The sequence below is a fragment of the Tympanuchus pallidicinctus genome, unplaced genomic scaffold, assembly GCF_026119805.1.
Source record: "Tympanuchus pallidicinctus isolate F22 unplaced genomic scaffold, pur_lepc_1.0 scaffold31, whole genome shotgun sequence".
NCBI classification, from domain to species: domain Eukaryota; kingdom Metazoa; phylum Chordata; class Aves; order Galliformes; family Phasianidae; genus Tympanuchus; species Tympanuchus pallidicinctus.
In genome coordinates, this window is record NW_026294749.1 from 15,969,007 (window position 1) to 15,986,098 (window position 17,092).

The following is a 17,092-nucleotide window of genomic DNA, read 5'->3' on the forward strand; positions in this document are numbered from 1 at the left end:
CTGAAGTAGAACAGATTGTGAGCCTCGTCCCATCGCTGTCTGCTCCCAATGTTTCTCATTAATGAGCATCACCTTCCTTTCGAGTCACTTGTGACACCTTCAGTTGCCCTGTCCCATCTTTGCGTGAAACCCAAAAATGAGCACTGTTCAGCACAATGAGGTTATGAATGATAAAAATCCTATGAAAGATCGCTAACACAGCTTCATGCCCAAAAATTTCAGCTGCCTTGTAGGCCAAATGAGGCCCAGAGTTCTTTTAATGTGGAACAGAAATGATTTTGTCTTATGTTTACATGTCACAGAATGACATACTGTCATACTCTGATTCTACGAGAGTAGATGATCTTTTCCAAGATTACGTTAAACTGCCAACTTTGCAAAATATCAGTCATTTCTTGAAATTCAGCTATTTAAATCTCTTCTGCCCCAAGATGGCTGCCACCACCAAAATGGCTACCCAGCCTCCTCACAGCTTGGAGCTTGTAGTTTTTTTGATTGTTAGAATTGCACTTCATGAGATCTGATCTTAGTCAAGAAGAGCATAACTTATATACTTATAAGTATGTAACTTATATAACTTATAAATAAGCATACCGTAACTTAAAGTAACTATAGTCAGTCACAAGGTGAAAAAAAATGTGTTGCACAGCCAACACTGAGCTAGATCGTAGTACAGAGTTCATTTTTCTGTCTTGCACAGAAAATCATTCACCTGCTATATGTAAAGCTAATGCTTACTAGGAAATAACACACATTTTGAATGGAACTATTCTTTCTATTGTGCACTGTATGAAAACAGTCTTTCCACAGAGTTTCAGTTCTAGACTCTTAAAGTGATGAATCCTCAGCAAGGATATCCATTAAGTGCCAATTTTCTGATTGCTCAGGCTATTAAAAACAACCTGGAGAATTCTGGCAGCTGGTTTCTTTTTTTCTGCACATGGATGTTTAATGTTGTAATCAGCTGCTTATAGACTTTCTGTTCCCGTGGAGTAAGCCACTCAAATGTCGTTCTGTTTCTACTGCATTTTCATGATTAAAGAATGTCTGAACACTGATCTGCTTTATGAAGAGGCATTTGGATCAGATATGCGAGCAAAAAATATTACAAAGGTTTCTAAAATAATTACGAAATTTGATATTCTGATGAGTTATTCTGAAAGGAGTCAACTCGTGGCAGAATGTAATAGTTCTGAAAAAAGTAACTGATGTTGAAGACGTACGTATTTTACTTAACAATCAAAATAGAATTAGACTCTGGAAAAAAGTATCTTATTTAGCTTGGGTCCTTCCGGAATTGTTGAAATCTTTTGCCTCTCTTTTACAAAAAACTCTCCTGAAGAGATTTTTCTGTGTTCTCAATACATGAATAAAAAATGACTGTTCAGGTATTTCATGTATGACTAAGAACGTAGAATGAGGATTTGTTAGTACTGGTTCACTAATACTGATCTGACTCATTAGTTGAGTAACGATGTTATAGGATATTCCTAATTATGATTGCTTACTTTGGGATTTACTTATGTGTCAGCATAAGTAGGCAGCGTGTGCATATTACAGAATCACAGAATGGCCAGGGTGGGAAGGGACCTCAAGGATCATGAATCTCCAACCCCCTGCCACATGCAGGGCCACCAACCTGCACATTTAATGCTAGACCAGGCTGCCCAGGGCCCCATCCAACCTGGCTTTGAACACCTCCAGGGATGGACGGGGCATCACAGCCTCTCTGGGCAGCTGTTCCAGCACCTCACCACTCTCTCTCTAAAGAACTTCCCCCTGACATCCAACCTCAATCTCCCCTCCCTCAACTTCAAACCATTTCCCCTTGTCCTGCAGTTATCAACCCTTTCCAAGAGTTGATTCCCCTCCTGTTTGCAGGCTCCCTTTAGGTACTACAGGCTGCAATGAGGTCACCCTACAGCCTTCCTTTCTCCAGGCTGAACAAGCCCAGCTCCCTCAGCCTGTTTTCATAGGAGAGATGCTCCGGCCCTTGACCATCTCTGTGGCCATTCTCTGGACCCTCTCCAACAGCTCTCTGTCTTGTTCTGGAGGCTCCAGACCTGGACGCAGTGCTGCAGATGGGGCCTCACAAGAGCAGAGCAGAGGGGGACAATCACCTCCCTGTCCCTGCTGGCCTCCCCTCTCCTGATGCAGCCCAGGATACCATTTGCCTTCTGAGCTGCAAGAGCACACTGCTGGCTCATGTTAAGATTTTTATCCATCAAGACTCTCAGGTCCTTCTCTGCAGGGCTGCTCTCAAGCACCGCTCCTTCCAGTCTGTATGGATGCCTGGGATTCCTCCAGCCCAAGTGCCAAACTCTGCACTTTGCTGTGCTGAACCTCATTAGATTCACCCAGGCCCCCCTTTCCAGCCTCTCGAGGTCCCTCTGAATGGCATCCCTTCCTTCCACTGTGTTGACCGCACCACTCAGCTTGGTGTCGTCAGCAAATTGCTGAGGCTGCACTCGATTCCGTCATCGCTGCCGTTGATGAAGATGTTACAGAGCACCGCTCCCAAGACAGAGCCCTGGAGGACGCCGCTCGTTACTGGCCTCCACCTGGACACAGAGCCATCAATGACCACCCTCTGTCTGCGGCCTTTTAACCAATTCCTTATCCATCCAGTGGCCTAACCATCAAATCCACATCCCTCCAATTTGGAGATAAGGATGTGGTGGGGGACCATGTCAAAGGCCTTGCTCAAGTCCAAGTATAGTAATGCAGAGAAAGGAAAAAAAGAGGTACACTGCTACAAGGCAAACTCAATAGCTGACTGATTTATTTCAAACATTTTGATGTCTCAGATAAGGTGGTATTTCCAAGACAAAGATTATTCTTTAAGCATTGTTTTCTTAATTATTGTCCTGATAATCTGCTGACTCCTGCAGTCAGAATTGCATGGTATTTCTTCCATCTGTCAGGGGAAAACAGTTGGGGAACTGCCTTAGCTTGAAATACGCACAAGTGTTGGCTAGTATTTCCATTGCATGCTCTGCTTGTTTAAGACAGGCACAGCTGGGTTACCCCACTGTTGGCCACTCAGAGAGGCATCTGGCTGGCTGGGTTCATCATTCTCATAAATACTTTCTGACTTGCTGATCACAATGTTGTTTCCCTTATACTTGGGGATCTAGCTGTAACAAAGCTGCGCTTGGTTTTTGGATGGGTCCATTCTGCAGTGCAGTCTGATGGACTTAATATTTAGTCGCTGTGTAATCAGTGAATATACAGGTGTAATAATTAAGAAATATCCAGGAAAGTTAGGCTAAGTAAGATTATTGCAACAGGAAGGTAATAACTGGAAAACATTTACCAATGTTGTAGGCTCACAATACTCTCCATGAGAACTGATCTCCAGGAAGAGATCCTTTGTCAGCGGCAGTCAGCTCTTAAATGGATCTAGGAGGGGTGCAGCACAGCTGAATTACCTTCGCCTGTGCTCCTGTGGCTGACTCAGTGCTTGCCTGAGGTGGTCAATCAGAGGTTCGGGCAGTTTCAGCAGTTCCCACATAGTCACATAGCTTCAAAAGTTTTGTTGTAGCTGGTTTTGAACTCATTTGCTCTTTGCTGGAGAGAGAAAGAGGATGCACACCCTGCCTTTTTTACACCTACCAATGCACTGCCCTACAAGCAAAGCCTTTTGCACTGAAAATAATATCCAGTAGGCTGTTCAGAAGTAAGATCCTTCTTTCTTTCTTTTAATGTATTTAGTTTTGTAATGCTGTTCCAAGCATCGGAAGATATGCCTCACATTGAATAGTCAGTATTCATTCAATTCCTAACTCTAACCTGTACTTTTGCATGTATCTTGGCTTATTTTGAACATGTGAATTTGACAAGGTTTTACAGATGTGGAAATATATGTGGAGAACTAAAAGGGGAGCCTAAAATGGTGCATTTGTAGAGGCACAGAATTGTAATGCCCTGCAATAATTACATAGTGTAAGTCAGCAGCTACCCAATTGGAGCTGACCACTTGTTACGTTATTACGAAAAAAAATAAAAAATAAAAAAAAAAGCAGTTCTTTTATTTTGTTGTTTTTTAGCAATACTTAATTATTTAATGACAATGTAGCTATTTTGAGATCAAGTATGTTTTACAGTGTCTTCCTGTAGATTCCTGATGGTCCTTAGGATCTAATTTCCCTGAAAGAAATGCAGCCATGTGTCCCGTTTCAGGATCGGTTTCATAGAATCACAGAACTGTGGGGGTTGGAAGCGACTTCTGGAGATGGTTGAGTCCAACCCCTTGCACGTTCCCTATCGCAGGTTGCACAGGTGAGTGTCTGCGTGTACACTGAATATCTTCGGAGAAGGAAACTCCACAGCCTCTCTGGGCAGTCTGTTGCAGTGCTGCATCACTCTGACAGTAAACAAGCTCTTCCTTGCATTAGCATGGAACTGCCTGCGTTTCAGTTTCTGCCCATTGCCCTTTGTTCTATTATTGCACTCCATTGGAAAGAGTCTGCCCCGTCAACTCGATTCCTACACTTAAGATGTTTATAAATAGTTATCAGATCCCCTCTCAGCCTTCTGCAAACAGAAGAGTCCCAGGTGTCTCAGCTTTTCCTCATAAAAGAGATGCTCCAGGCCCTTAATCACTTTGTTGCCCTCCACTGGACTCTTTCTAGGAGATCTCTGTCTATTTTAAACTGGAGAGCCTGGAAGTGAACACAAGGAGCCCAGAACTGGAACCAGTTTCTGACTTCTGCTTTTCTATTGACTATTTCTATTGTTTATCCATAGAATTGAATTTAATGTACAGCTGAAGTAACTTTGAACACAAGGCTGTTAGGGCAGATGAATAAATCTAGGAGCCCGGTCACAGCAAGACACGGTCTCCTCGTGCCTAGCCAGCGCTTTTCAGGCTTGCCAAGTTTCACACACTGTGTCTCCTGTGTCATACTACACTACCATACAGGTGTGTAATACATTTCACACTAACTGTAAGTGGTTTCAGCATGCTGGACCGCTGCAGATCTATCATCAGTAGATCTGGGGCGGTCCGTGATGATGAGCTCAAGGAGATTTTTCATTTCCCTTTGAGGGAAGGTGATGCAAGTCAAATAAAGGCGTAGGTGCATCACACAGTTAACTCAAGCTATGGCACTGTGTTAAATACAGTGTAGTGTCTTTTGCTTAAGAAGGAATGTTGCCAAAAGGAAAAGTCCAATGTTGTTTTCATGCAATAACAGAAGCAGCACACGTGACTTTTTATTAACTCTTTCTTAACATGTGGAGATAACATTTATTGCATGTAATCATTCATTTCAAACTGTGAAAAAAAGATGAAATGCCTCAATTCAAAATTAACTCAATTTTTAAAATTACCTGTAGGTAATTATTTCACTTTAAAGGAAAGTGAAATCTTGTTGTCACAGAAGGTATTTTAGCTGTGTAGGAAAAATACATTTCTTTGTCTGCTTATTTTTCACCTTTCTCTTTATTTTTTTCCTGACCTGTATTTACTGATATATTCAAACCTTTGATTTTAATGGAGCTTATATTCCAAAGCCTATTTCCAGCTGTATTTGTCACTGTGGTTGTATGATATTGTTGCATACCATTCATAGGCAAAGATTTTCCTAGGAGAAAAAGCTGTAAATACAAAGCTTCAAGTTTGCATTCAGTGGGAGTTATCAGATGGCCTCCCTTTGACCCACATCCAGGATTAAAAGCCTGAGTTTTCAGTGTTCCTGTTCTATAAGGGCTACTCTGAAAGTAACACCTCCTGCTTCCTTATGCTGGCCCAAGACGTCAGGGGCGGATATTGGTGGTACGGCAGCAGAAGATGAATCTTCCCGCAAAACGTCCGTCACATTTTGTTGCTGTGCTGCAGACTGAGGGGCAGTCTGACAAAAGGTGTCTGACAGGGAAATGTGTATGAGGCAAAGCTGTGTCACTGACTTCCTCCATGCAGGAAAAAATGTTCCTGCTAACATTTGTGGGTACTTGCTGAACGCTTATGGAGAACAAACAGTGAGGCAGTGAGCGGTGTGCTTCAGCAGTGATGGAGCAACGTGACCAAGCATTCTCGCAGATTTTTACAGGCGTAGCATACTGGCTCTTGTTCAACACTGGCAGAAATGCACAATTAGTGATGGGGATTGTGTTGAAAAATAGGGTTTTTTTAGCTGAGAATTTGCTGTTAAATAGTGTTGTTGTGCTCTTCGTCATAGTTTCCATGGAAATAAGAGGCATTACTTTCAGTGTAACCTACATCTTTGAGAGTTTTCTATATGTATACTGCTACGTTATGCCTTATTTGCACCTTCTTATTCTCTTTCTCATATACCCGCTTTCAGTTCTCTTTTTGTAAAGGTGCGGTCCTAGGACATAATTGCCTAATTGTGACATGTGGAATGGTAGAAGGTGTTGGCCCCAGCTACTTTTTTTATTAAGGTGATTGTATGTATGTGTACATACACATGAACTCGTATACCCCACGTTAGTCATCTCATAAAAGTTGAAAATGAAAGTAATGTTTAGTAACACAACATGTCAGTTTAAGATGTGTGATAAAAAGTTTACACTGGAAGTTAAAAACTGAAACTCACAAACAGATTTAAAATAAGTCATTAAAATAAGGGGTTGTGCTAGTGTTTATATGCTGTGTTTCTTGTGATTCAGGAGGATTTTTAGATGGTAGCACATTCCAAATTTCATCTCTTGGGCCTTGGTTGCAGAACAATTCTGTGAAGTCGGGGACTATATTAAGCTGTTCTTTGTCTGTCCTGTGTGAAGAGAGCATGGCGAGTCAAGATGCCCATCCCTTCCCTTCCAACAGAGAGCAAGTATTACAGTATCCCTGGCTTTTTTTCAGTCTTAGCATTGGGTGAGGGCTTTATTGAAAAATAAATTTCAAAAGTTATTATGCGGAAACATTCGCTGCTCTGACTTTGTATCGAAGAATTTACTTTCTAGCCTTAAGGATTTGTAGTTAGTTAGCAGTCTTTTTTGCCAAATTTGTAGTTCTTTATCATACACACATTTTTGAAGATCAAAATGATAAAAACAGAAATAACTCTCCTGCTGTTCTGAGAAAGCTGCTGCTGTAGAATGATGTTCTGTTTCTAAAAGCAGAAGGTGATACAGGTTTTTTTGTTTGTTTTTTGACCGGAAGAATCACCGTTGCAGAGATCCATGTGTGTATATACAAATACAAACATACTCGCACATCGAAGTTTGTCGTCACTAATGCATCATTTGGTCATCAAATGAGTTGGTGAAGTTATATTTGACCAGGTGAGTGTGCTGGTCAGATACCTAATAGGAAAATCACAGGTCTGAATTAGTATAAAACCTGTACCATGGAATAAAAAAGGCCACTGGTGTAACTTACTGAGAAATATTATATCAGACTTTCATCTCTGAAGACTTTTCCTGAGTGTGAAACATAGAATGAAGAGAAATAAATGGAACTTAAAGTGACTAATTACACGTGCTGGACTGTAGCCAATAACATTTTAAATAAATGACTGTCTGCACAGACTGATGCCGAGAAATGCTTTATGGAAGTCTTATGACTGATGAATATAGAGGTGTTAAAACTTCAATTTACATGCAGCTGGCCATATTTTGTTCTCCATGATGCTTGGTTAAATGCATTACACCAAAGGCAGAAACTCATTTTTGCTTTCAAAGCAAGTAAAGTAAAAAGCGAATGTCAGAAAAGACTTGTGCAGCACTGAATATTTACATGAGATTTTAATTTGTGTACAGGATACACTGAGGGATTGTTTCATGAGGTTTAGGACCAATCGGATTGGGAGTGTAATTTAGATATTCTCAATCTGTGAGTCTTCAGTAATTTTCAATTGACGCTACTCCTGTGTCTTACTGCAAAGTGAGACAGCGTTCTGAAGCTTTAAGTATGAAAGACTGAGTCAACCACGTGGATGAAGCAGTGATGAATTGATAAAGTGAATGAACATGCCATTGTTTGCTTTGGTGATCATCGTTATGCCTGGGTGCAGGGCAGGGCCATTAGATGTGTAAGAGTGGAGGGGGTCAGGGTTGCTGAACAAGTCATATACCTGCGTGGTCTTTCCATTTGCTGATTAAACTGATGAGTCAAGTGTTTGGAATCTTAATATATGTAAAATAGTGCTAAACTTGTTATGTCGTTTGGAGACAATTAAAAAAAATTAAACAGTAACATGTCAAAGCCTGATTTCGTTTGCATGAATGCAGTTCTATATTGGATGATCAGCTGTTCCAGAGTAGTTTGCTTTGAGCCCACTGCTGTTGATATGCAATGGGAGGTACATTATGACCTCTTTCGGGATTCTTGCTACCAGTGACACTATCCAAACGTTAGGTAGCTGATTGTAAATCTAATTGTAAAATATAAACTGAAGAATTATTAGTACAGATCCCTCAGCTTTTCTTTATGGGAGAGGTACTTCAGCCCTTCTACCATCTTTGCAGCCCCTCTCTGGACCTCCTCCAAGAGCTCCATACCCTTCTTGTGCTGGGGCCCTAGGCTTAGCCACAGTACTCCAGGGGCCTCACAAGGCAGAGCAGAAGGGGACAATCACCTCCCTCATCTTGCTCTCCACTCCTCTTATGATGCAGCCCAGGATGTAGTTTGCTTTCTGGACTGCAAGCACGTACTGTGGGCTCATGTCGAGCTTTTCACTGACAGCACCCCCAAGCTCTCTTCTGAGGGCTGCTCTCAATGAGTTGTTCTTGCAGTCTGTACACATATCTGGGATTGCCCCCGGCCCAAGTGCAACACCTTGCACTTGGCCTTGCTGAACCTCCTTAGGTTCTTGTGGGCCCACTTGTCATGCTTGCCCAGATCCCTTTGGATGGCATCCCTTCCTTCTATTGTGTCATCTGCACAATTGCTGAGGCTATGCTTTTCAAACTTGGGTCCAATTCATCATCAACTGATGAAGTTTAGCCTTTGAAATGTAGGTTATTCAAATAACAGGATCCCTTCTGTTGTTCTGTGAGTAGTGCATATATAGGATCCATTTTCATTACTTATTTGTTTTACTTCAGGTAAATGTGAATTCTAGATGTTTTTCCTCAGGAAAGACAGGATCAGAAAAAGGTCAGCTGTTTGAAATAAAACATAATCAATTTCATGATAGCTGGTTAATTTGCGTATTCTAATCTCTACATGCATTACCCAAAAAAGCCTCAACTCCTTTAGACTCTCATCCCTCATTGTGTCTTGAAACAGAGTTGACTAAAATTCAAGAGACTAAATGATGCATAAATGGAAAATAAAATGCTTTTGTGCAGATTCTTACATTTGGTAATCATAAGGAAAAAGTGCAAATACATAAACATTTTTACTGCCACTGATTATAAGCAATGAATACCGAATGAGCAAATAACAGCTACTCAAGGTCTGCACTTGTTTTTGCAGGCTGCTTTTTTTCTTTACTCACTACAAACTGCAGACATGCACAAAAAGTTTACAACTAACTGTTTATTTGAAACATCAATTTTCAAGGCATGTTTACATGCAAGCTCAGTTGCAAATCGAGCTTTAAAATGTCAGATGGTTGCTACTAAATCACATAATTGCTCAGGTTGGAAAAGACCTTAAAGATCATCGAGTTCAACCGCAACCTAACCATCCTACCCTAACTCTAACAGCCCTCCACTAAGTCATGGCCCTGAGCACCGCATCCGAATGGTTTTCTAACACATCCAGGGATGGTGACTCAACCACCTCCCTGGGCAGCCCATTGCAGTGCTTTACAACCCTTTCTGGAAAGAAGTTTGTCCTGATATCCAACCTAAACCTCCCCTGGCGCAACTTGAGGCCATTTCCCCTCGTCCTGTCACCTGTCATAGTGAGAAGAGACCAGCCCCACTCTCACTGCAGTCACCTTTCAGATATTGGAAGAGAGCAGTAAGGTCGCCCCTCAGCCTCCTTCTCCCCAGACCGACAGCCCCAGTTCCTTCAGTCTCTCCCCATAGGCCATATTCTCCAAGCCCTTCCCCAGCCTTGGTTGCCCTTCTTGGACCTCCTCCAGCACCTCCATGTCCCTTCTGTTCTGAGGTGCCCAAAACTGAACACAGCACTTGAGGTGAGGCCTCACTAGTGCTGAGTACAGGGGCAGCATCGCTTTCCCATAAATAAAACTTGGCAGATTACTTCAACTAGAAAACATAACTGGAAGTAGGTTTTTGGGGCAGTAGCACAGTGTTTATCCTCCTAACATAATTGAGGATTTTCTGTCCAGGTGGTTTCTATTGGTCTTTTCAGGCAAATTTAATATCCAGCACTAAGCTCAGATGTAATAGTAAGGGTTCAGATGTTTATTCCTATAGAAAATTAATCAAAAAGAGTCAACTTCCATGAAAAATTTTATTAATGTACATCAAGTGAAACAAGCCCAACTTTTCATGTATTCAGCAGCATTCACTAATGCAAGATGTTAGCAATCACAAAATGCAAATGCTAAGCTTCTACTGAAACATTAACTTGGTCACAGTGTATGTCCAGTGATGTATTTCAAAGTACACTCTAAACAGTAAAATACATGAATACAAGCATGCAGTGCAAGCAATGCATTCAGTTATTTTTGTTATTCTTACTGTTGTGGTATTTCTAAGTTGCATTTTATTATTAAAAAAAGTTCTGATTTTATTTTTCCAAATGAGTGTGGATGTTTCAGTGTATTTGTTCCAGATCTTAAAATCTTATTCTCAAAAATCAAAGTTTCTGGAGACTGAGCTAGGTTCGGTATTTAGGTCTGATACTCTTGAATAGGAAACAGGGAGAAGAGGAAGAGGAAGACTCACTCCATTCAGTGATGGCAGAGTTGCCAAAAGAACATTAATTTACTTAATTTCTGCTTTCTTACGTGTTAATGTAGGGTTTCATTTATTTATTTTCCGAAGAGATTTTATTTTCAGAAGAGAGTGGGAGAGAAAATGAAAACAAAAAAGCCTTCTGTTCATGCAGCCTAACGAAGTTAACTTGGTGCTTTTGATACAGTGATGGCTGTGTTGGACAAGCCACACAAGCATGAGGTGTTTCCCAATTGTGCCCTTCAACAGAGCTTCCTGAACTCTGGATCCATTTTTCAGATACAACCTTAATTTCTACCTTAATGAGGTTTCTGTTTGTCTGCCTTCTCAGAGTTTCCCAGTGTATACGATACATAACTGAGCTACAGCTCTGAGGATGTGCTGAATTTACTCAAAGCATGGATCTGCAGATATTCATGCTGCATCATTGTACAAACATGTGTGGTCTTAAAATGCAGTCCCTGAAATGATGGTTTTCAGGGGCCCAAGACCCTATCCAGCAGTAGCAGCAAAGGCGTCTCAGATGCAGAAATACTCAGGTTGTTCCAAAAGTAATGCCTCCTATTTATTTTCATGAAATTACAACAGATGGGAAGGGCACAATAATACTGTTTGATGGAACACTTCCTCAGCTGCAAAACACTATTCTTCAGCATAGTCACCACCATTGCCTATGCACTGTTGCCAGCGATGAAGTAGATCCTGCATGACAGACTTGTAAAATTCTGCATGTCTGTCTGGAAAATGGCTTGCATTTCACATTGCTGTCACTACTGCTGACACACAGCACTCACCACTTCTGCTGTTTGTTCTCTGTGAATGTTCAGAAAGTGTTGGTGAGTGTCAGCAGGTGCCATTGACTACGTCTGATACCATACCACCAACATCTGCCTCTCACGTTGTGGGTTATACAATGAATAATATATTTCATATAGTGAAATAGGAGGCGTTACTTTAGGAGAAGCACTCATATATGTGGATAGTCACAATGCATGCTTGGAGAGCTGTTAAGTGGAAGCTCTGCATTCACACTGTGTAAACATTTCAGTTTGTAAAAAAGAACCTACAAAAGAGCACATGAGCTGCAGTGGTATGTGTATGTGACTTCCATGCAGTGAGGAAGCACGAGGAACTTCAACACTCCTCACCAACTTGGTGTCATCTGCAAACTTACTGAAGGTGCGCTCACTGCCCTTATCCAAGTTATCAATAAAGATACTGAACAAGACAGGCCCCAGTCCTGAATCCTGGAGAACAGCACTCGCGAGCAGTCGCCAGTTGGATTTAACTCCATTCACAACCACTCTCTGGGCCCTGCCAACCAGCCAAGGGGCAAATCAGACTAGCAAATGTCCTAGAAGTATTCCTGACTCAGGCCCCAGGACGGCAGCACACTTCTCTACAGGTGGGGTCCGACATTTAGGGCCCCCCGTTCCTCTCAGAAGGGAGTCACCTATGACAATAACCTTTCTGTCCTTCCTGGTGGAGGCAGAATAGAGGTGTGGAGTCCATCACCTCACCTTTGACAACTTCACAGGTGGGTCTCCCACTACATCCTCACTTCTCCCTCAGGTTCCAGAGCCTCAAACCTATTATGGAGGGGCACTCAGGGAACAGAGGTATGTCAGGATGGGGGTTGCCTATGACCCCTGTCTGGGATCTGTTTCCACTCTTCCCTTAAATCAGCTTCCTCTGCTCGATGATGGCAGGGCAGGGGTCCACCATTGTCTGGGGGTATGACCCTGGCGTTTCTTGCTGGTTTGTCAGAGAGTTACTCCACTAACCTGTCTCCTGCTCACACTCTCTGATATTCCTTAATCTCTTCACCTCCTCCTTGAGCTTTGTCACCACGCTGAGCAGATGATCCACCTGCTGACACCTCACACAAGTGGAATCCCTCGCTGCCCTTCACCGGCAGCAACAGTCAGGCATTCTGGCTGAGCAGCCACTTTCTTACCAGAGCTTTCTGCCTAGCAGAGACCTCGGCTAGATTTCTCGTCTCGGAGGCAATCAATAGGTGAACCACTCTCGAGAGCACAGAAGTGCTTTACCTCCTCGTGTGCCCTCGTGAGCTGCCCTCAGAAACTGCTGTGAGGTGCCGCGCCGAGCCCTTTTTGCTCTTCCTTCTCGCCCTGCCCCTGGGCCAGGGGCTCCCGAGCGGCAGATTTTACATACGCGAGGAGTGGTCCTGCTGTTGCTCCTGGCTCCCCCCCGCTGTATCAGAATGCTGCTGCAACACGGAGGACGATGGCACCCATCAGCTGCTCCCTGATAGGGCTCCCCGTAAAAAGCTGAGGCAATTCCCTGCTTTGGCGCAGAATGTATCCGCTCCAGGTCTGACTATCTCACAAAAAACGCAGCACTTCCAGCGGACAGCCCGATATCCTTAACAATCCTGTGCTTAGAAGCGTGCCTGAGGCTCTCTTGTGCATCACTGTAAGGCCAAAGACAAACACAAGACTAATTTAATTTACTTTCATCCATTAACCTACTTAAAGAAACAGGCTGCAGTCCCTCACACTGAGGATGCACTTCAGCTGAGCACCATGATCCATGGTAGATGGATGCCGCAGCTAGACTGTGACCCTCTGAAGGTCTACAGGGATCAAATGCAGACAAGCATTTGCTTGCTTGTGGTGTTACTGACATGGCACCCTGCCCTTTCTTATCTGATAAGCTGATCAAGGCGTGGGCAATTTTTCTACCTCCACATATTTGACTAACAAAAACAAACATAACATGTTTTAATTCCTGCTTTTCTTGTGATATTGTATTTTGTTGTTGCATTAAAATCTTCCAGTACAGAATGGCTAATAATTAAAAAAAATAAATTGAGTATCAGTGACAATTTAATATGGTAAGTTTCCGCTCTAATCATGACATACTTAGCTGTTCATAGTCTCCTTTTCACTTGATGCATCATAAATATTTATTGATCTCATCTTCGTATTGAAAATGTGAGAGTTACCTGTATGGGATCCCACCTTAGTTTTATCAATGTGTGCATAACTAAAATATAACTTCAGTCAGAGCAAAAGTCACATCATTGGATCTTTGCCATTGGTCTTACGCATTCATCAATGATTAATTTTGCTTATAATGTCAGGTAGCCCTTTTGGTTACATAAGCCCACAAAAATAAAAAATAAATTTACTCTCTTTAAAGCTGATTACATCCAAAACCAAACACACTTGGAAAGATGGAAGGATATGCAGAATCATTTTTCTAAGTCATATTCTGTTTACCAAATCACGTCTTTCTCTAGAGGACTGCCATCCCATCTGATGCTTGGAATACACTACAGGCAGCTTGATCAAGAGGAGCCTGTTGATGAAGCCTCATTGCTTCAGCTACAAGAAGCATTGGGCTCACAGTCTCTCCGGGATCTCAACTACCCGGATGTATGCAGGAAAAGAAAGGTGGCTAACTAAAAGCAATCCAGGAGACTCCTGGACTGCACTGAGCAGTTCTTGGTCCAAGAATTCTATCTGGAGGAAAACAGTTACTGGACGTTTTGCAAATGAACTCAGTAAGATGTTAAGAAAGGAGGCAGTCTAGATGATAGTGGACATGGACTGATTGAGTTAATGATCTCAAGGAATATGGTCCTGACAACGACCACAGACGGTCTTCACAACTTCAGAAGAGTGAACTGTTTGTTTAAAAAATGGTTTGCTTAGATCCCCTGAGAAGCTGTCTTAGGTACAAAGGAAAAGAACAGAACTGGCAGCTCTTCAAGGATTTCTTTCTGAATGCACAAGAGGTCTGTGTCTAGAGCCTAAGAAATCAAGGCAGGAAACCTGAGTGACTGAAAAAGGAACTGCTGGTTAAACTGAAGGAAAAAGGGGGAACTGTACACACAGTGAAAGTAGGGATGTGTGGCCTGGGAATAATACAGGGGTGCCATCCATACATGCAGAAATGGGACCAGGACAGTCAAGGCACAGATGGAACTGAACTTGGCAAGGGATAACAAGAGGTGAACAATAACAAGAGATTCCAAGATGTTGGAGAGGGTCCAGAGGAGGACCACGAAGATGATCAGAGGGCTGGAACACCTCCCCTACAAGGACAGTCTGAGAGCTGGGGTCTCTTCAGCCTGGAGAAGAGACTCTGGAGGAGCTTCATAGTGGCCTTCCAGTACCTGACAATGGCCTACAGGAAAGCTGGGGACAAAATTGTATAAGGGCATGTAGTGACAGGTCAAGGGGAAATGGCTTTGAAGAGGGTAGATTTAGACTAGATGTTATAAATAAATTCCTTACTGTGAGGAATGGTGAGACACTGGAACAGGTTGCCCAGAGAGGTTGTAGATGAACCCTCCCTGGAGGCACTCAAGACCAGGTTGCAAAGGGTTTTGAGTAACCTGGTCTAGTGTGAGGTGTCCCTGCCTATAGCAGGGGGGTTGGAACCAGATGGTCTTAAATGTCCCTTCAAATCCACATCATTCTATGACTCTAAAGGTACACTGTTCAGAAGAAAAAGGCCATGAAGAGTATACTGCCTCTGATAAATGAGAAGGGAGAAATGACTATGACTTTTTTTTGTTAGTCAGAGCATATGACTGATATGCTCAAGAAGATATTTGCACTAGTCTTCACTGGCAGTCAGTCAGGCTGCCCATCTCTCTCGTATCCTTAAATCTCTTGGCAAGGATCAGGGGAGAAAACTCCCTCTCACTGTAAGCAACGAGCAAGTTTGAAGCCACCTGATGAGACTGGACATGTACAGATCTATTGGGCCTGATGACACAACAAACTGGCTGGTGTGGTTACCAAGTCACTGTCCATTGTATTTAAGTCATAGCTGTCAGTTGAAGTCCCCAGTGACTGGAGAAAGGGAAACATCAATCCTGCTTTTAAGAATGTGAAAAAGAAAAATTCAGGAAGCTACAGGCTGATGATCCTCACCTCTGTACCTGAGGAGATCATGTAGCAGATCCTCCTGGAAGCAACTTTAAGGTACATGCAAGATGAGGCAGTGATACAAGAAAGCCAGGGTGGCTTCAACAAATGCATGTTGTGCCTAACCAATCTGGTGGCCTTCAACCATGGAGTGGCAGCATCAGGAAACAAAGGAAGTGATACTGCTGTCATCTACCTGGATTTCAGGATAGGTGACAAGATGACAATATGACAACTTGCAAGGATTTTGGTACAGTTGCACAACATATTATCTCTAAATTGAAAAGACACAGATTTGAAGGATAAACTATTCGATGGATAAGGAATTGGTTGGATGGTCACAGCAAGAGGGTTGTGGTCAATGACTGTGTCCAGGCTGATGACGAGTAGTGTCCTCCAGTGGTCCATCTTGGGGTCATCTCTATAAACAGCATAGATAGGGGGATTGAGTGCACCCTCAGCAATTGTGCTGATGACACTGATCTGAGTGGTGCAGATGACACAATAGAAGGAAGGGATGCCATCCAAAGGGATCTGGGCAAGCATGACAAGTGGGCCCACAAGAACCTAAGGAGGTTCAGCAAGGCCAAGTGCAAGGTGTTGCACTTGGGCCGGGGGCAATCCCAGATATGTGTACAGACTGCAAGAACAACTCATTGAGAGCAGCCCTCAAAAGAGGGCTTGGGGGTGCTGTCAGTGAAAAGCTCGACAGAGCTCTTTTTACGTGTCTAAGAGCTAAAGAAAAGAGGGAATGGCTTTAAACTAAAAGAGGATAAATTTATGTTAGATGTTAAGAAGAAATTATTTACTCAGAGAGTAAAGACTGAGACATGGGAACAGATCACCTGAAGAAGTTGTGGATGCCCCATCCTTGAAAGTGCTCAGGGCCAGGTCAGATGGAGCCATAGACAGCCTGATCTAATAGCTGGCAATGGTGTCCACAAAAGAGGGTTTTGAATGGAATGATCATTAAGGTCCCTTTCAACCCAAGACACTTTATGATAACAGAAAAGGATATTATATACATACATAAATATTGGTACAAATGTTAACAGGTATATTTGAAAAAATATACGGGGCCTGTTTTTACCTTCTTTGTCAATATCTGTACGGCCACATTATATGTGTCGTATTATGATACTGTAAGCCTGTAGAAATAAGTTTACAGTTTTGCAGGATATTTTCCACTTTTAAAATTATATTAGACATAACCAGTGAAAGCAAGATTGGGTGCAGATAAACATCTGTTTTATACAATTTGTCTCAAGTCAAATTACATCTAGTTGGCCTTATTTTTTTCATGTATAAAATAAGCACATGTATATATGAGGGCTGCTCTGAAAGCAGTACCTCCCACCAAAATTCCATTAAGTTTTATTGTCATGTGACAGATGGCAGCAGAGGGG